General features: G+C 23.0%; 1 protein-coding gene across 2 annotated transcripts in view; it reads left to right on the top strand.

Moving 5' to 3' along the window:
• Positions 1-994: 994 nt before the first annotated feature.
• Positions 995-23,258, top strand: part of LOC112597246 (scavenger receptor class B member 1-like) — a 42,672-nt gene continuing 20,408 nt past the window's right edge. Inside the window, exon 1 of one of the 2 annotated variants that reach the window (XM_025343214.1) lies at positions 995-1,226. The gene's annotated coding sequence lies outside the window, so the exon portion shown is untranslated. Of the gene's footprint in view, positions 1,227-17,693; positions 17,817-23,258 lie in introns of those variants that run through there. The other variant, XM_025343215.1, reaches the window with a different exon arrangement.

The raw sequence follows: 23,258 nt of genomic DNA, 5'->3' as shown, positions 1-23,258 counted from the left end.
CGAAATTTTATAAAATCTAAAATAATTAATGATTTTAAAATTATCATGATTTTTTTTTTTTTTTGACACATTTTGAGTTATAGAATTCATGCGAATAAGTATTGTGCGAGATGACTAAATATTATTAAGTATTATTTCCATGGACTATTTCTAATATTTAAATTATAATTATTAAATACTCAAGTACAAAATATAATTTATAGTAGTGCAATATGTAATTTTGGTTTACCAATTTTTTTATATTCTAATAACTATGTATAGTATACAATTTCTTTAAATTATATTTTAAATTAATACGTGTAATTGAAGAATATACAATAAAATGACACTTCAAGTAATAAATAATTTAATATATTTCACATTTTTTAATATAATGTATGATTAAAAGCAAAACATTTAAAATAAATCACTAATCAAAATGTTTATCTATAAAATAGTGTATTATATGGCTTCAACAGAGAGACGTAAGTAAACATAAAGAAAAGCTTAATTTCCTGCAGGTAGGTTAGATTATAATAGGTATAAAATATACATAATATAAATAAAACATTAAAATTCTGTCCACTGTGAAATTAGCATTCTCCGCATAAACTATATAAACCATAACATTATAACTATTTGATTATACTACATTTATACATTATTCTAATCACACATACCGTTTAACGTCAACATCTAAATTTTTTTGATTTACTGTATTTTAGTGAAACAATAACACTATATTACATCATATAGTTTAAAATAATTATTTTTTGATGCATTCATATTATCAGCTCGTGTGTAGAATATTGTCTATTCGAGTCTTACAATGAACTTGACTTTGCATATTGTTATGAAGAAGCGATTTGTTTGATATTAGAATAAGATGTTCTATCTCGGAGCTCCACCTATTTGACATTGAAACCTTGAAATTTCTAATACGTTTTTTACGCTAACCCTTGGCAACTTTTGGTTCAGTCATATTTAATACAACACTGAGTAACATTCGCGAGATAAGCGATTAACGTAATTCACTTTTTTAAAGTGTAGACGTTAATTGAATGATTTTCAATTGGTATTTTTTCGCTGTGATTTTAATTATTAAAAAAAAGCATACTTGAGAAATATTTTGATTTTAAAAAATATAAAATAAATTGTGTACTTGATTGAATAAACGATTTCTTCTTCAAAAGCCACAACTACTTTTGGATATAGTTTTTTGCTGAATGATTAAGAGTTGGTATTCAGTAAGTATTCATTTTTTATATTGTAACACATTTGCTTAATTTTTAAAAACTAAATATTTTTAAAAACATAACATTAAAAATGATAATTTGCAGTTAAAAAAAAAAATATTTTAGTATTTAAACTTGTACTTAGTATCTGAAGAACTTATTATAGTTGTAATAAACGTATATCCTTTAAAATTGTGGAATTTCTATTGTTTAAGTATTTAATTTTGTATATATGGAAATAAGTCAATAAATAATTGTAAATTTAAAAAAAGAATCATATATGAATATCAAAATCTTTTAAGAAACATAAAAAACTGATTTCCTATAAAAATTTTATCTATTTATCAATTTGTTTTTTTTTAATGTTAATTATTTAATAACGTTACATCCACATAAAATAACATTCTTGAAGAGAAATTGTATTAAAAAATTATTGATAAAGTTTTCTGAGATGAATCCTTTTTAAGATACATTAAAGAATATTGGTGATTTTAATATTAAATCAGGTATGAGTTCTTCTTGCTCATATAATATCAGTCAATGTTATGATACATACATGGAAAAAAGTAATAACATTAATTTAGATGAAAACTCGAAATGGGTCCTTTTTGATATTCACAATTCAAATTAAATAATGCTTACTTATAAAGTTATAATGTTTTATGTACAAAATAAATTCACGTACTTATTATACACATTACTATCAATCATCTTATTGTCAACCGTACAACCTGATATTTATAAAATATTTTTACAGTATATTATATATTATACTCTAGCAGATACTGGTTAGGTATTCAGATTAATCAATTTCTTTATCAAAAGGTTAAATAAATTATAGAAAAAATTTCAAAACATTTATCATTTAAGAAACACGTGTTTATATTTATTTTTATTAGCATAATGATTAAAAATACTAAAATTACTTCAACGTAAAGTCAATAATATTAATAAAATTAATTATCAAATTCAATATTTTATAACCAATATGCGTTTAAATTATTATAAAAATTAAAAAAAAAAAAGTAATCAGATAAAATAAATTTCATTCAATATATTCGAAACTATAATTTTTATTAAACAAATAAAAATATAAAAATAAAATGTTTTGAAATTTAAAAAATATCAGCTTGTAACAATTTTAAAAGATAATGAAAAACTGAATTTTCAAAAGTATTTTGTATTCATATTTATTTATTCAATAAGCAAACGTGATGTAAAATATAAAAACGCGGTAATATATTGAGTGACACAATTTCAAAGATTCAGAGAGCGTTAATTTATTTTAAATTTAAATTTAAAAACCAAAAAATAAACTCAACATTTTTTTTTGAATAAAACGATTTACATTTTATAAGCTGGATATAGTTAAAATATTTATACCATCATTGTTCTCAGACGTATGTTTTCTTTATTCCTAAAACAACAACAAATTTAATTTAATTTTTAAAAAATGTAACATAATTATAATTGTAAGAAGTAAATTATTTCGAATTCCTAGTTAAATTTAAAAAAAAAATTCATTATTTCATTAGTTGTATTAATTTTATATAAAACTATAAAATAATCTTTTAAATATTCTAAATAATATATTAAATAGATAAAACATCCAATATTTAAACATTATGTTTAGGCACATGTGAAACTTTTTAATCGAAACTTTTGTTTACATAAAAACAAAACATACATTATTTAAAAATCAATTTATTCTTTACGCAACTTTAATGCTTTACAATGTCAATGAATGATATCTAGCATTGATTTTTTACTTCGTTCACCTTGATTCAGAATAAAAATATGTTATTATTTTAAAACTGAACGTCACACTATCTTGTTTGAAAAAAAACAATTCTGAACCTTAATACTTATAAAGTATAATTTAGGTTGAATGTTTTTTTGAAAATTTTGTAGAAAAAATGTTTGTACAATAAAATGTTTATTATGTATTATTAATTAAAATACTTATAATACTCTACAAATCACTAATAGTATTTTAATACCCCAAAAAGTCTTTTACAACCAAAATGATTGGTTATTTTTCAATTACGCTTAAATTATTGAGAAAATTCAATAAACAGTAGAAAGCTAACGAATATATTTGATATATAACGCTGATCATTAAATCAAGATTATTTATAATTGTATCTCTTACAAAATAATTTTACAAAGATAACTTCAAAATATCAATACATATCTCACTAATTTTAAATCTATATATCTAAGTATATTTGCACGTCAATTGTGTTGCGTAAACACTTAATTTTAAACCATATTTATCCTTACTGTAAAATTAATATAATATGAAATATGAATTATGAATATATATTTCAAACAAATATATAAAGGCCTTAAATTAAAATGTAAACTTCATATACTTTTTATTTTATTTTATTTTATTTTTTTTTTTTTTCATAAATGATTATTTCATGTTTTAAATTGTATATACTATTGTAAACACAGTAACATTATAAAATAAGAATTTTTTAAATGAACTTAGTAATTTGTAATCATTCTAAAGAAATACTTTAAAGCATCATGAATTATCAATGTTCATTATTCACATAGTTATAAAGTATACCTATGATCTATATAGTATAATATACTTAATTCTGATAAAAAATAATCAGTGTATAATGGGAGATAAAATTTAATTTTTTAATTTTATTAAATTAACGAGCGGAATCTTCAGAATGTTTAATGAAGCGTACCTACATATTGTAAAGATTAAATGAAGAATAAATTTACACTTAAATTTTTCTGATATTACTATTTCATAATAATTTATAATATTATTTAAGTATTCAACAAGCAATAATCTATAACAAATTAAGTTTTGTATGTAGAAATAATTTTAATTACGTATCGTGAAACATAATTTTAAAAAATATGTACCTATGTATAATATCATACCTATATTTACTATTTAAGTACTTATTAAATTAAATGCATTTAATGAAGTATTATAAAAAGAAAAGCAATTTCAAAAAATTTTGTTTTTCTAAATTCAAAAGAATAAATATTAAAAACACTCTACGCATTAAATATAATAAAAAAATGTCATGATATTATTGAGCGAAAATCATAAATTCCTAATATAGTGAGTCACATACAATTTTTAGTTCTTACCATTATAATGATTACCTTATACTATTGATATTATTGTGTTCAACAATGATAGTCATTAAATTTAAAATATAGTTAGACACAATATTTTTAAAAATCGCTTGAGTATTTCTTTTTTGGTAACTTTTTTTTATTTCCACTTGTTTAAAAAAAAAAAAAAACAAATCTCGAAAAATACCAAAGAAGTAGTTAATTAAACATATTTGATTTCCATAAACTTTTTATTCAATGGATGAATCTATCCACATATTTTATTAGTCTTAATATAAGAACAACAAACTAAGTTGCAATTTTACCAACTAAAATAAACATAAAATATTTAAGCAATTAAAATTCTTCTCTAATTATTAAATTATTTAAAACAATAAGAATATTAGTTTACAACATAATATGAATTATAAGTAAATAAATCATAATCAGCTAACCTGCCTACATTACATTAATTTTTAAATTAACTTAAAAGCATACCATTTTTAATGATTCCGCAATATTAATTAATTGTTTAGCATTATTATAGTGGTAATCATTATTGTCCTCTATCACGGATAACTAAAACTTAATTGGCTAAGGTAAAATTAGTGCAATAATATGACTATTTCCGTATGATTGAATAACTGAACAACACCACAAAATAATTGTATCTTTCTGATGGTCGTTATCACAACTGCCGAACCATGAAATTATTCCATAAATTATATTTATATATACACTCTGGGTACCTAATATTATGGCGTGGACATTAAATATTATGACAAAAGCGTATAATGTTATTGTTGTGTCATTTAAAACTACAGCACAATATTGCTACAGTTAATATATTGAATTAATTGCTACATTTTTTAGTTATAGATAATAATAATTAATAAACAAACAATAAAGGCATAAAAAATAGTTCGAAAACTTGATCATCGTTTTCAATATTAAAAATACATAAAAAAAAATATTAGGTTTTATATAATATTATGTAAAAAGTACGTGATTAGGTACCTTAATCATTGAAGTAATAAATGATAGAAATAATTTTATAAAGTTTAACAAAATAATATATAAAAGTTGTACTTTTCTTCATATCCATTAAATACTACGATAATATACAACTTTTGTAACAATGAAATCTAAAATAATATAGATATAAAGATATCTATACTTAATTTTTTTTTTTTTTTCATTAAAAAAGATAATTTACAATTTGTACACAATAATTATAATAAGCAAATTTGATATATATATAGAATAAAATGACATGAGTTACCTAATTTATAATAATATACGTGAAAGTAATAAATTACCATTTTTATTCCTTTTCAATGCATTTTAAACTGAATTTTTAAGGGTTTTAAATGCATTTTTTTAAGAATGTGTTGAACATTCAATTCACAACATTAAATGGGATAACATTGAATTGAGTGCCGCAAATACTTTTGAGTTATCGTAGTTAGGTTCAACCAATATCGTTAGGTTATTCGAGTTGAATCCCTTTCTTTAATTGTAATAATAAGTATAGAGTCAATTAATTAAAATATATTAAAAATAATAATAAATAAATGTACTTTTTACCTAAAGAATAATTTTTTTAGCGATAGTTACAATATAAATACTAAAAAAAATTGAAAATTTGTCATACATATAAATATTTCAAAAAGAGTTGAAATTTGTTGAAAATGTTATCATAATATACATATTGAAAATAATAATTTGGAAATTTCAAGTACATACTTATCTTATTATTTTTGGAAATATAACAAAATATTAAAAATTGTTTGAGAAGAAATAATTATTTTACGGGTGAATATCTAAACATTAACTTCATTTTTCATTCGTAATAATTTGATAATTAATTAAGTATTGACTAATTGTGTGTCACCGGCTATATAGGTAGTTATAAAATTTTATCTATACGGACTCAATTCAAAGATATTAAGATAACAAGCTGGATTCAATTCAAACACATAAAAGTAGCTTGGACTCAATTTAATATCACCGATTAAGAGTAATGCTATGAACATAATATTTTAGTATAATACGCTGATATATTTGATATATTTATTAATTCATTCCTTAATTTTTTACTAATATAATCCACTAATCATATACATATTCTCAAAATGAAGTAAAAATAACCTACCTAAATAATATTTTGACTATTAAAGTATTTAATAATATTCTTATATCTTTAAACAATTATGATTATTAAAGTATCTATCTATCTCTTATTGTTATCAAATTATAAGACGCTGTTGCTTTAACAATACATTTTTTTTTAAGCAGGTACTATCAATTAGTAAATAACTTTTTTAGCATAATTGTTTGCTTCCATTCGATGTAAGAAAAAAAACTAAACAAAACAAAAAGACATTATAAAAACCATTCCAAAATTATATAATTTTCAATCTTTTTAAATAAAAACTAAGAATTATATTTTGCAATTGGATGGAAACAAATATACGGAAATAAAAAATAACACTAATTATTATAATCTATATGCAAGTAGTATTCTAGTAATTGGTATGGTATTCTTGGACAAAACTATTCGAATGTAACGTATGCATAGTTGTTTACGACAAAAACAAAATATGTACATAATATATAATTACATCATGTTAAAAATAAAAAAAATTAAAAATAATATACGGATTGAACAATGTTTCTTTATTATAATAATGTATATTATCGACATTGGTCCGGTCATTACAGTTTAGATTATTTAATTGCAGCAGTTTTTGATGTTATAATTATATGTATATGGTGGATCATTTATAAAAACGTATCAAAAATACTATTAATCCTATAAATAGTTTTAATCGACCGCGTTACCGTTGAATGAGAAAAAAAAAATTAAAATTTGGATTGTATTTTTAAAATAGTTTGCAGGCGTTTAGTCTAGAATTTTTTAGTGACCATATAATGTTCTTAGTGTACGGTGTAAAATTAGGAAAATACTCGTGTAAAAACGCGCCGTGTTCATAAATTACTGATATCGCGGTGTCGTCAATGCGACAGAAAACAATTAAAACAAATCAATCGGACAACGATTGGGTCTTAAATCTATCTCGCCTACGCCGGACGGACGGTCCACACAACCGTGTAGGCAAAACAACGTACACAAAAGCATCCGTTTTAATCTGTTCTCCGTGATCACGGAAATGGACATAATATGCAAAACACGAATTCAGATGTCCGCGTTCCGCGTAGTTCTCGTGATCACGATTTCGATTATGTTTTTAATTCCATCACAAATACATTAAATTTCGGCCGATCATTCTATGTTTCACTTTTATCAATTTAAATGTGATGTAATTTACTGCATTTTACTTCACTAATAATTATCAATCACCTTTCTCCCAATCGCTATATTATAATCATATAGGTTAAAACATAGTATGTATTGTGATAATCAAAAACGTAATATCGTCATGCAACTAAAACTGCATTACTGCATATCTGTGTGTTATAAAACATCAACGTTTAAAATTAATTTTTATAAAATCAATTTTTGTTCTATAATACCTACGTTTTATGCCTAGCGTCTACAAGACTAACTAGCTTATGCTATAGTATTTAAGTAAGTCCCCTGCAAATATGCCGCATTTTATTATAAACATTATACAATTAATCATATCGTCTTACCGCGATACTACATATTATAATCAAATATAAGTATAAAGTGGGCATAGGTAGGTCACGATTCTCTAATCACAGTTATTACAATTTAAAGGTCGTCATTATAAGTACTAGCGAATTTATTTTATTTGGTTAACTGGTATCGTGGATGTAGCGTACGGTTTTTTGGTTCAGCAATACAAAGTGTACAGTAATGCAAACACATTATCGGATAGTTAAATGGGTATTAATTCGTAGTTAAAATGTTCTCATTAGCGTTAACTGTTATAGTCTGTAATATGGTCAAAAACGGAATTTCGAACCAATTTTCCATTTACTGATGTCCATATCATAAAATATATACCATAAAAATATAATGTTTGTACCATGTGACGTTTACAATATACCTATTACCGTATTAATAAAGCCAGCTGACGATTGTTTAGTTGTTTTTTTTTTTTTTTTTTTTTTTTTTTAGTTTGTTTAATGAGTAAAATGATTAACATAATTTACTGATTTTTTTTTTTCTTTTCTGAAATAACATAAAATCATATCGCTAACTTCGTCGTCTTAGTATATATGTGAATAATATTCATAAGATTGAATAATATTAATTATTACTTGATTAATGGATATAAAGGGTAGTGATTAATATCCGTAAATGTTTTCAAACGATTATCTGTACAGTAATTGTTTCCGTTAAAAATTATTTTCGGTGTCTGGCTAATCGTGAGTCGTTTAAAATATTTTGTATTACATTTATTTATTAAATGCTTTGTTTAGTATGACAATGCGTATTTGGTAAGATAATAAGTAGATAAGACAAGATGTATTTTAATTAATTTATCGAAAATCACTAAATTTATTTTTTTTCACGTTATTTTAAACACGACCAACATTTGTTTATATTTAAATATTTTATTGCTCAAATAAGTGTCCCCATAGTGACATCTGAAACCAGAAATACACTAACCGAAGAAAAATATTAATAATTTGAACTTTTCAAATAATTGTAGTTCCTTTTTTGATCATTTTTATGATGATGACAAGAATACTATATGACTGTACAAATTTTCCAGTTTTGCAAGGACGGGTACACAATGTGACTAATTATTTCTGAAAATAATTTAATATTATAAAATATTATAATAAAATTATTTATAATATTATGAGTAAAAAAAAAACAAAATAAAATAAAAATTTTAAACTTGGATATTCATTTGAAAATAAGTTTAATGAAACAAAATAGTCAAAATATTTAATTTAGAAATATGAAATTAAATATATTTGCTGTAATTAATTAAAAAATAACAGAAATGATAAAAAATAAAAAATAAAAATATAAGAATACTTTTGAAAATAATATAAGTTATTAGCTATTAATATTACTCAGTATTAATCAAAAATATTTTACACCTTCTGAGTTAACCTTGTACGGTGATATTAAACTGAGTCCATGCTACTTTTATGTGTTTGACTTGAATCCAGCTTGTTATCTTAATATCTTTGAATTGAGTCCGTATAAATAAAATTTCATAACTACCTATATAGCCGGTGATACATAATTAGTTAATACTTACTTAATTATCAAATTATTAGGAGTGAAAAATGGAGTGTATGTTTAAATATTCACCCGTAAAATAATTATTTCTCCTCAAATAATTTAAAAAAAAAATAAAAATAATAAGATAAGTACGTACTTGAAATTTCCAAATTATTATCTTCAATATCTATATTATGATAACATTTTCAACAAATTTCAACACTTTTTGAAATATTTATAGGTATGACAAATTTTCAATTTTTTTTTAGTATTTTTCTATAACTATTGTTAAAAAATTATTCTTTAAGTAAAAAGTACATTTATTTATTATTATTTTTAATATATTTTAATTAATTGACTCTTTATACTTATCATTGCAATTAAAGAAAGGGATTCAACTCGAATAACCTAACGATATTGGTCGGACCCAACTCCGATAATCCAAAAGTATTTGCGGGACTCAATTCAATGTTATCCACCTTGTCCATGCTCCAAAAAATGTTAATAATTTCAAATTAATCATACTTATAATGTATTATCAGTTTCAATAATAGCCTTTAATCTTATAATTGTTCAAATACTACATTATTCTAAATTTATTTAGTTCTATAATGTATATTTAAATTAATAAGCTTAATATTTTTTTAATTAAACAATACTTTCATGTTCGATTAAATATATGATATGTAGATTATTATATCGCGTATCAATAGTTTAAAATAATACGATTTGTACCTGAGTAGCTAGTATATATTTATTTTATTAAATATTAAAAACGTATACAATAATATTAATTATGAAATTATAAAATATTAAAATATGATTTGATTTAGCGTCTATCGTAGGATCATCACATGATCATGCCCGTACAAGATAAAAAATAAATAGTATGCAAACAAATATATCATGTAATTATTAATAATCATAAACACGAATAAATAAATAAATTGCATCTATGTAATCAGTTGGTATTTGGTGGTACTTAGAAATTAATAATCTCATGTTGTTAATAAATAAATACAGGTTATGCTGTATTCTTCGTAAAACTGTTTTCACAATATATTTTACCAAATACTATTATACATTCTATCTAAATAGATATTTATGACTTTGAAGATCATCACATGTAAAACGTATACACTGTTATTATAGTATTACTAAAACAACTTTAAATGTATTATTTAATTTTACCTTTACAATACAACAATAAATGTACAATATTACATAACTGCTATCGGAGAATCATACTTTGTTTTCCGTGCCGAACTTATTATGAATATGAAAAAAAGGGAAAGTTCATTAAGTATCTATATTACGAAATTTATTTTTTCATTTATTTAACGACATTATTTTTAAAATACACCGGACCTATTACCTACAGACCTATTTACATCTACATTTATATCACTTCATCCCATTATAATTTATTTTTTTTTTTTTTATGAACATATAAAATTAAATGATTAACAGTTAGGACTTAACGCATATTAAACAGTGCAATAATTTTAGATATACATTTAATGATTATATCTATTGTTTAATTTTGTTAAAAAATCAAAATTAGTGAGACGCAGATCTGATTTGATTCACTACTAATTCAAATACAGTTTTTAATTTTGTACATTTCTAATTTTTTCATACTGTCTACAGATTTATCATGATTACATTTTATTTATGTATTCATATTTTACAAGTATTTAAACTATGTTATATGTATTCACTATAGTATTATAGTGATATTATTTAAATATTTTAAATACATTATATTGAATAAATAAATTACCCATATTACTGTTGTAGCAATAATATAAAATCTTGAAATAAAAACAACTCATACAGATTTATTTGAACTAAGTATAAAGGTATCTTATAGGCCAATAAATATTAATTATAAAATAATAATTAATAAAATAATTTATAATTAGTTATTAGGTTCAGATTTTAAAGAGCAATAAACAACAACAAAAAAAAGTTTTTACTTCTAAAAAAACATAACCAAAATTAAAAAAGTTTTAAATTAACAAAATAATTATTGACCATTAATTTATAGTTAGATTTTTATTTATGAAACTGACTATATTATCAGATAACATTTTTTTATACATCGAAAACGAACGCTTCATAGTGTATTTTTACATTTCTTACGTATTAAATAAAAAATGTTTACTATAGAAAAAATAAACATATTAAAATTCTATACCTAAAATAATTTCAAAAAAGCATTTGCATTATAAACAAAGTAAAAAAAATTGGTTTAATTGGTATCAGAATGACGTGAAATGAATTTATATCAAATAATTAATGCAAAGAAATTCATTTAGCAGTTTATTTCTATTAATGACAATTTAATGAATATATTAATTCATTAAAAACATAATATAGTTCTTCGCATACATAAAATAATTTGTAGTTAAAAATAAAATAGCTGCTTATTAATAATTTTGTTAAAAGTTGACGGTAAATTTCATATAACCACCGCGAGTTATACACTTAAAGGTTCGACATATATACCTCTTACCATAATTGCGGCAAAGATCAAGGACCTCTTGTGACGTAATAGGGTGCCCCGGCAACGATATAGGGAAATAACCGACTAGTAACGATGTAACCTGTTTGAACTCGATATACCTACCTACATGTACAGTACGGCGATAGAACTTGAGAGTATGCGGACATAAAAATTATTATTATTATTATTTTTCCATTCGTTTTTATTATTATTATTATTATTATTGTTGATAACTATACAGACCACGCGTTTGACCGAGTGTGCTCTTCCCTGATACAATGGCCAACCGGTTTTTTTCCCGAAGAGACCTACTTAGTTGCGTAACTACGCGTATCCCGGGGCCTTAAATTAAAGTGAAGCTGTAATGTAATTTGCTCGTCTGACCGACTAGGAAGGATTCCGAATGGTGGCGTGAGGTTGCATCAGACCAGTTTTTCTACGGACGGAGAATACAATAATACGTATAAGGAGAAATAAAAATATGAAGTAAAAAAAAAAACGGATACGCTTTCGCTTTCTGTAATACGCGGTAAAAAAAAAAACAAATTAAAAAAAAAGGGTCATTCATACACATACGCAGGAGTGGCTTAGAATATGATATCGGCCCATGTACCCGAATTGCAATTGCGTGTATATACAGTATCATGATTAACGCGTTGATCGACACTTAAATAACACAAGAGCTATAAACGAAAATAGTGGCATAGTCATCATAGTTGAAGGGTTACGAAACAGAGAGGAACCTTGTGAGCTCAGTGCCAAATGACAAATGTTCGCTAGTTAGTACAGGTACTTATAATTATTTTATACGCCGTCGGTCGTATTCCCCTGTGGCAGCACGTAAAAAGGTTGAACTATATATCCCGTTCGATTCCGTGTGCGCACGTACATTAAACAGACAATGATTAATGCTTTATTGTAAGCTTCCACCAAAAAAAAAAAAAAAAACAAAAAAAAAAAACCGCGTAAATATCGGACCACCATGCCCAAACATATACGCTAAGTACAATATTATTATCGTACTCCCAGAATTTTTTTTAAACGTTCGTTTAAATTGTACGAGTATATAATACATTATTATAACATCCGAATACATCCAGTATCTGACGACGCCCCAAACCCGAATAAACAATTCGATTGCAAAGCCTTGAAGTGAAGACAAATTATTTCACAACTATAAAATATTTAAGAATAGATATTATAGATACCGCATCTTTTCAGATAAAACGCAAGACTGCGGACATGATTTATTGAACGGTTTTAAATTAACGAGGTTTTCATATAATAAGTACAATGACATTTAAAACAAAAGTCAACTGGTTGCGTTACGTGCAGGAATGCGATTTATTTTAAAAAGACATTAGTACAACGTAGATAGGCGTATATTAATTAAGTTTCTATGGTAGGTGATCAAAGAAATATTAAACAATATAACATGACTTATTTTCTAAATATTGTAATTTATAGAAAAAAAAAATTACAATATTTAGAAAATAGTAATGTAATATTGTTTAATATTTCTTTGATCACCTACCATATCTATAATTGGTACATAGAAGTAGAAATAAAAACATTTCCATTTAAATTTTTGTGATTAAGAAAAAATGAATGAAAACTAAAATTTTACACAAAACCTTTTATTGATAAAATGTATTTTGTTTTATTGTTGTAACTCCAAAATAAATAATTATAAATACTTAAACTTTTCACTAAATACTTGAAACATAATTTTCTAGACATGATATAAATGTCCAGTTATTGTAGCTCTTTTTGTGCTATTTATAGATATTTAAAAAGTTTGACCTTTTTTTTTTTATTCATGTATGATAACATTTTTACTGTAATAGTTTAACAATGAATACAAAATTTAACATTTTTTTTTTTTTTTTAACAGAAATTAAAAAGTATAGAAAATTCACGGTCGCGGTTATTAAGCTTTGAAATTTAAAATATTTATGTAGTTCATCTTAATCACAAAAATACGTAAATTATTTTTTAGTTTGTCAACGTTTGTCAAAATTATGAAAAATTGCAAATTATTATGTGTAATTTAAAATTTATAACGTTTTCAATATTAACAATCAAGGTTTGAAAATTTTATTAAATCTTGTATTGCTTTACTATTCAATAGTGAGTACGTCTGCTAACAGCTAATAATATTATATATGAAATAAAATACTTATTATTACTATATAAAATTAGTTTAACCTACCCTGCAATGTAAAAAATAAATAACAATAGCAATTTGAATAAATTATATAATATTTAAAAAAATATAGAAGTTGACAGATCTATCCACTCAGTAACATATTGATTTATCGTTTAATTAAAATTTAACACATCCATTAAAATTATATACTCAATAAAGAGACACACTCATTTTTTTTTTTTTTTTACTGCAATGCAACTTCCTTAGTTTCTTAAAATTTAAATCTGTATTTAGGTCTTAACATCTTTCACGCAATTATAAATCCATACCAGACATTAGCTATAAGGTTATTGATTTTATGGGGAAAAAATTATCTACGGTATTTGTTCTATATACTTTTAGAGGGACTATCGAAATTAGTACCGATATTTTGTTTATTGATATGTTATAATTAAATACGTCGTGTATGCTGTATATCATACTGTTAGTGGATAATATAGAGTAAATGCCCATGTAGATTTTTTTCATCGGACGTGGTTTTACAGTTGTGTTTTAATAATGTAACAAATTTATTTGTTGAGAAAATTTCAACTTATATATTATTTTAGACTTATAAATAAAAGTATAAACCAGGAACTTAAAATATTTTCCTAGTATGATTTTAATGCAATATATAGGTATATAAAAATAAACAACATACATTTATTATAGATTATATTTTTTTTATTAATTTAAAAATATTGTAAGTGCATAATAAAAAATTATTGATGTTTTGGACTGAGTTGCCTGAAAATCTATACGTTAATAATAATAATAATTGTTATAATAGTTACTAAATATATATTTTTAATAAAAAATAAAACCTGTTGCTTTTAGCATAATAACAAAAAAAAAGTATTAAATATAATATGCTAATTTTACCAAATATATTAAAAGTTTATTTTTAAAATATTAGTTTTAATAATAATCTTTATTTATAGAGTTATGTGTATAATGTGTTTGCTATGATTTAAAACTACAAATAGGTATATTTATTTCATAATAGATAAGTAACCGAAAAAATTAATATTTATATATTCATGACTATTTTTACTATATATTATTTTAAGAAAATTATTTTATTAAATGTAAACAACAGCAAATTGTGAAACATAGTTTTATTAATATATGACATTTTAAATGGTTGGCGAACGTCCTTCGACCGATCAGTGCATTCTATAAATTTAATTGACTTATCATACTATAATCCACTTGTTTTATTTTTATTTTTAGCGGAACTATAGGAATCTGTTAGATCTATAATGACTATAATGTTACAAAATTAGTAAACACATTTTTAAAAAATGTTTTAAAGCTATAATATATAGAAAGTCCATTAGGATTTAAAAATATATCTTATATCTTCAAAACTGTCAAATAAGTTATTATTATAGTTTAAAATATTGTTTGCGCTATATCAATCGATTTTAAAATATTAGACCTAACATTAAAACTTTTCTGATTCGAATCTAAGTTTAAATACCTATTATCAACTATAATGTGAGATTAAACTGAATTACTTATTTAGTTGTCCTTCAGAAATTTTAGTATTCCAATTCTTAATTGGAATATATTTTATTTAAAATCCCAAATATATTTTCACAAAATTATTATTTTAATCTTTTTTTATGTAATTTATAAATAAAACCTTGGAAAATATTTACTGTATGTAATAGAATTATCACCTATTAAAATAAATTATTATTAGATTTTGTTCTAAATTTTAAATTTTTCTTAATAATAGTTCCTTTAAAGTAGTACACTATAATTTAATACTTATTCCTGTCATTTATCCGTATGAATAATAATTTGTTTTATAAATTAAACGATATTTTATTAAACATATGATTACTTATTAATTATTATGTTTAAATTTAATTACATTTAATACAGTACCCTATGAATTCGATTTCAATGTTATTTTCTGTCTAATAAAAGTAAATGATAATAATATACAAGCACTCCCACAACTTACAAGTACGGAAATCGTCACTCAATATATTATAATTTTTTTTACTACAGTCGTAAATATTATTATATTGTGAGTAGTTACAACTGATTAATTATTATTAGTTTTTTTTTTTTTTTTTACTCTACTCAACACGCATTCATTATTTAACAAAATTTATCTTGTATGTTTTTTTTAGGTACCTACTTACCTAACAAGTATCTTGATACCAATTTAATGTATTGAAATATGTTTATAAGTACATATATTTATTTATAAAACTATCACATTAAATATTTCAATCGTGTAACATCTTATTACAACTCTAATCAGACAGGTAACCTATATTATATTATAATTAACTAAATGCAATGTCACCAGTAAATATGTCATTACATATAAATTAGTATTTTTGTAAACATTGAAAAACATAATATTTAAACTAGTTCAGTATTCCTATTTTTTTCCAAACATGACTTGAACATCACGGATCATTAATAAACAAATAATTTGTTTTCGCTGAAAATATTATTAAGAAACTTGATAAAATAAAATAATCTGGAAATATAAAAAAAATTTAAAACAAGTCATACTTAAAATATACATATTTATTTATTATTTTATTCAACTTATTAAAATCTAATATTACGTGTATGATTTTTTTAATTAAATATAAAACTGAAAAATTGGATAAACTAAAATATAATATTATAAAAATAAATACAGGCCATATTTATACACATTTATCTGCAACACGTGTCACAAAAGAGGTAATAAAATAATATTTTCTTCGCCAACACTCATCTAAACTGTTATAAAACTCAACCATTAATATTTTATGTGAGACTATACAATTGTTTAGATAATAGCTATCTATTTTTAGGTACAGTATTATTATATGCACTGCAACTGTAAGCGTGCAAATTAAGTTAAAAACTATTATTTAATAAATATATTATATTTTATTATATTATATCATTAAAATTGTTATCTAACATCAGTTTTTTAAAAACTTGTTTTTATAAAAATGTATATTCAAATCCAATTTATTAGCTTTTACATATTAAATTATGCTTAACTAAAACTATACTTATTGGCCATTGCTCAATAACTGATTTTTCGATCTAAATATATTATCTAATCTTTACAATATATTTTATACTTAGCCTATTTAGGGATGGAAAATGAATTCGAAGTAAGAGAGAAAGGAGTTTGTATCATAACATGTGCAGTTTAAATGTTTGCATTTCTCGTGAGCTACTAATAAAAACGATACGATATTATACGGTCATAAGAGAGTGGGAACAGCGTGGAAACGTAACCACCACTTCGCACTCCTGAGTAACATTTTGTTTACTATTATGTATTACATATCGCGTTATCACGAAATACGTTAGTTTAACCGACGCCGGTTAGTCAGTCAATACACCTAACGAAAAATTATTTATTCCGGCTAGTTTAAAACTACACGCATACATTTTTTTTTGAAAAACGTCGGTTTCGTTGATGTTATAATTTAAATACATATTTGCTTACCATAAAATCAAATATTTAATTTTTTTATAAATTTTTTTTTTTATGTTATATCTTTAAAATTTGTTTTTTTTTTTTTTGAATTATGGTGTTTATAACGTGATTTCAATGTCAATTCTAATATCATGATATCGAGATGGTCATGTTACAAGTATAAAGTGAGTGAAAATAAATTAATATTGTTCATTAAAAATTTGCAAATCTATTTTTTTTATAAAATACCAAAAAAATAAAATACGCATATATGTTATAAAAATTGAACAATCTTACTTAAAATTCTTGTTTTATTTTGGCACAATTATTATTTATAGATAATGATATAAAGGCACCTTATATAGGCAATATAAAAGCATTCATGAATATGAACATCATTTTATATTATTCTATCCGTTTTCAATATATTATTAAAATAACAGTCTATATGTATACAATGTTAAAATTATAGCATGTTGTATAAAATGAATAATAAGTTTGCAAACATCATACTTAAATGACTTGTATTTTAACATTTCATTTGTATGAAGAACATTTTAAATGTTTTTGACTTCAAGTATAAAATACCATGAGCCATAAATATTCAATATCGTTTTAATTCCTTATCATATCTATACACTATTTATTTAATGATACAGAAATATATATGCTACAAACAAAATTTGATTAAATAGATAACTAACGTTTAATACTTTAAGAAATGTTATTATTCTAGAGAAAGAATTTTTTTAACACGTATTAAACTATTATTACTTAAAAATAAAAAAGAATAAACTTATACTCATAAAAATGCGTTCATTAAATATATGGTAGTTAAAATATTGATGACTAAAAATTGAAATCGAAATTTACTGTGAAAAAAAAAATTACATAAGGTAATAAAACTATTTAAAAGTTGTATAATGCTTTCTTGCGACCTATTAGCATAATTTAAATTTGAAAAGTAAAAATGCAAATGTTTACTCAGAATAATAATATTTACACATAACACCTAATAATAATATTACTAGCACAATACAGTTGCTCGGGGGAATCTGTTTTTTTTATTTGTGAGCACATAGATTATTATATACATTGTATTAGACACACAATGTATACGATTAATGCTTTTATATTATTCTCATTGAAATTAAATTAAATTTATAAAGAATTTTGACAATTTTGTAACGATTGTTTTTACAAAGAAGATAAAACTGTTAAATTCCAGATAGCGGCTAAAAAAAAAAACTGATTTAATGAACATATTATAATAGTAGTTTTTTTAATAATAAAAGTATGGAGGTATAATGATAACCATTAACTAAAATAAATTACTTAATTTTGTTATACAAATATTGTTAATCATCATTGTAAGAATCTCAGTCGTCTAAAAAAACAATATCTTATTTTCCTCATCAATAAATTATTATTATTATTATTATGATTTTTAATAATTTACTCTTTGGGCATATTTTATCTGACTACTATTACATAACAATTTCATTTAATTTATTGTAAAGAATAAAAATAATCATCAGTATTTTTTGGATAATGTTTTATTCTTTATAATTCTTCTTAGTCCTTGGTAAATATCATCCAATAGGTTTTTTTTTTAAATACTTCAATTATACTCAGACAGTCATAATATATCGAGGTCATCCAATATATGTGATAGCACATCGATTTAATTGTAATTAAATAATTTGAAATGAATACAATGAACACACTTGGGCACTGCTATGACTAATTAAGTTACAAGATTTGTTATCTACGTGAATTATAAGTAGCCTGTAAGAATACTGTATTTTCCATAAAAATGGCATTGAGTCAGGAACGTAGACATAACGACTACTGGGATAACTCAGATTAATATATTATATCAACATGATTTTTTTCTATGATAATTGTATCTTTTAATAATGTTTACAAAATTATAAGAAGAATTAATATTGACCACAGCAATAATGAAAATTAAATAATATTTAATTACATATTATAATATATTGTATACTATACAATAATTATTATATTTAATAGTACTTACATGCACCTAATTTTTTATTGATTAATACATAGTAGCATACGTATAATGTAAATACCAGATGAAATAAAAGTTATTTATACATAAGTATCTGATATTTAGTTCAAGGGTGGATGCAGACATTTCAATAAAACATACATATTATCCAAGTGTATTTTATTAGCATTAAGATTAAAGTTAATAATCCGAAAATTGTTAACTATTAAGAATGTATAGGTAAATAAAATAATAATTGAAAACAAATTCATATTCAAAATATTATTTATAAATTATAAGTTTCTTATTAATTTGTATTTTATTTAAAAAATTCTAATACTAAATGCTCTTGAATAAATAAAAAGATAAAAATTATAATATTATTACAGTTCTTCAATCTTTTAAACGATACTTTAAATTGTGATATTATCTACGATTCCGTTTAAATATGCACCTACAGCAAAAGTTATAATTTATCAACTAATATTAACGAAAAAAATAAGTGATCTTACTTATAATTGATAAATGAAGATAGTAAATATATTGACCATATTTTAATAATTGTATAATGATACATTATATTCTTTATTTTATGAAACTATACGAAATTTCAGATCTTTTATCATATTTTTTTTTAACTTAAATTAAATGATCGAAAAATTTGTTTAAATTTTTAAAACATATATATATCATCTTAAGCCTAGTAAAAACCATTAATAGATATTAATTATCTAATAATTGACATATTAAAGTTAAAAAAAAGTAAGTGTAGTTGTACTTAAATTTTAAAATAATTGTCTCTTACAGACAAAGTTAAGATAATACATATATATACATTATTATTAATTCAATCACACTCAAGGTTGATAAAATCTTGTTTTAGTACCTATTAATAATATATATTTTTTAATAATAATTGTTTTGGGTGATGCAGGTTAATTGTTCAATAATAATACAGTTTATTCGTTTTATCTATAAAACAATTAAAATTTACGTTTTTATTCCATTAAAGCCATTAAATAAAGCTATAGCAACAAAAAAAAAAAATAAAAAAATATCACAGAACAAGATACAGAGATCGGATGTTGTGTACTCGTCTCGTTTCTCTCACCTCGGCACAAAATAATAATATATACAGGTGTGTGTTGCGAAATTAAGTATGAAATATATAATGTAATAGCTAATCGCTCATAAGTATAGTATACATTATGGCATTTAAAAATCGCTTTCAATAGTGACTCAGTTAAAATAATTGTTTTTTATCCAAAATATATATTTTTTTTTTATTTTTTTAATTTTTGTGAATCTGAGCAAAATACAAGTTTTTTAGAAAAAAATCACCCTCAATTTTTCTGGATTAAAATGTTTTCAAAATAAATTTAACAAAATATGTAAGCATTTATCGGTATAAAAAGAACACCAATACATACTAATTTAATTTAAAGTAAAGAAACGAGAAACATTGCAATTCATGTGTAAGTCTGAAACAAAAACAGAAGGCTAAAATAAAAAGTTATTACTATTATTAATACGAGTATAATAATATAATGTTTTATTATATGTAATATATATTATTTTTTTTCTTGTATGTAAGCCATACAACCAGTTTTGTCATTTAAATGCTCAAGTTAAATTATTTTATGCGTGTATATCAAAATAATTTCCTAATAAATTTGCATATTAAATGCATTTTGACCGGAATTATTTTGAGTACTTCCTATTTCGTACAGTTCATGATATATATATAAAAATTTGATATGATGACGGCTCAATAATTATGTTGCGACTAATGTGAGTAACGACGATGTATTTAGATAAATATATTATAATTAAGTACCCGTGCGGCCTCAAATTTTTTTATAAAAATAGGACACAAGGAACATGTATCGTTCTCGTGTGGTTATCTTCTATAGGACATGATAACCCTGTGGTTTATTATGTATGACGATTTGTTGACATATACATTTTTCGCGAAACCACAATTACATCGCCCTGACGTGTACACTATTTTGCATAATAGTAATTTCTCGATCATAATCAATATACAAAAATTAACCTTCCTGTCACGTCTTTAAAATATAATGTTAAATAATACGAATAAATTTACACATGATAAACTACGATTTCGTTCATTGAACTGAATACAAATACTGAGTACTTTCCATAATTATTACTAGATCAATTTACAAATATTAAATACTAGTTAATTTTTAATAACAGTTTTAGTTTTATATGTTATGAAAAAAATTGCATTTTATTACATTTATTTAACAATTTGTCATTTTCAATCAAATAATAATAAATAAATATTAACCACTATTATATTTATTAAATGATAATAAATAAATATGTATTACTATTATATTTAATGAATGATAATTATTAAATATTTATTACTATTATGTTTATTAAATAATAATAAATAATAGTACCTATATTTGTTTATTTTAATTTAAATCTTAAGTTTTATCAATTGTTGATGTTACTCACATTAATAAAATATTTTATATTTATAGATTAAACATAAATCGAACGATAATTCTTGTTTGTCAATACATTTCTAATTTTTAATTTACATAAAGATTACGTTTTAGATTGCGAAGATCTAATAGATTTATTTTTTAAATCGATGACGTACAATTATATAATTTAAATACCCTTGGAAACCGACAAATCTTTTTATTAACGTCATAACTTGGTTAAGCCCAACAGCAATAAAACCTATTACAAACAATGTTATTATCAAAGACGAGTAGTTGCACTATTATGTTCTCATTCTATAAAAAAAAAAAAATATGAAAACTCTTATTAATGATTAGGTTTGTTACGTGTAATGATAACCTTACGATATTTCAATACACACTTTAATTGACTAGCGTAATCACCCGCGTAGATCAAAATATAATATATTATCTGATAAAATTATGGACACGAACATTATATGTATCGATATCAAGAATCGATTTTCTTAAGACTTTAAGACTAAAATATTTCAGTTAAAACTTTCATTTTTTTCATTTACAATGTATGTTTGTAGATGATGGAATAAACGTCTATGGGCTAATCATTATTCATTTGTACGAAAAATACACAATAAACTTTGAATTCATAGCTAAGCCTTAAATGCATTAGCCCTTTGTACTTGATAAAGGTCTCCCTATGCTGTGTCCGTACAATACAACATCGTCAAAACGATGAGTAAGAATAAGAGCAGCGCACCGCTGGACGTTGACTAATAAAAACGAATACAGCGCACCTAACCAGTTAAACGTAGGTTCGCATACAATTACTTCTTGATTAGTTAAACTGATTCTTCTTGTAAGTGAACGAACTTCTCTGCGATTCACGACAAATGCAATACGGACAATAAGAATATTACTACAATGATTTAAAACCGTAACAAAAATAATACTATACAATCTATTGACTGAAAAATCTGTAGTGACCATGTCATCATGCATCCTTATAGTTATAGTATAGGCATAACATAGAGATATATTTTAAGAGCAATATAATATTCTTGTTGCACACTTACAACAACACCGCATTCACGGAATTAAAGTTTCCGATATTTTTTTATCGAACAGGTATAAATTATTATAAATTAATT

Source organism: Melanaphis sacchari, unplaced genomic scaffold (assembly GCF_002803265.2).
Source record: "Melanaphis sacchari strain LSU unplaced genomic scaffold, SCAv2.0 Contig395_pilon_pilon, whole genome shotgun sequence".
In the NCBI taxonomy this organism is placed as follows: Eukaryota; Metazoa; Arthropoda; class Insecta; order Hemiptera; family Aphididae; genus Melanaphis; species Melanaphis sacchari.
This window is presented reverse-complemented; position numbering and strand designations above follow the sequence as displayed.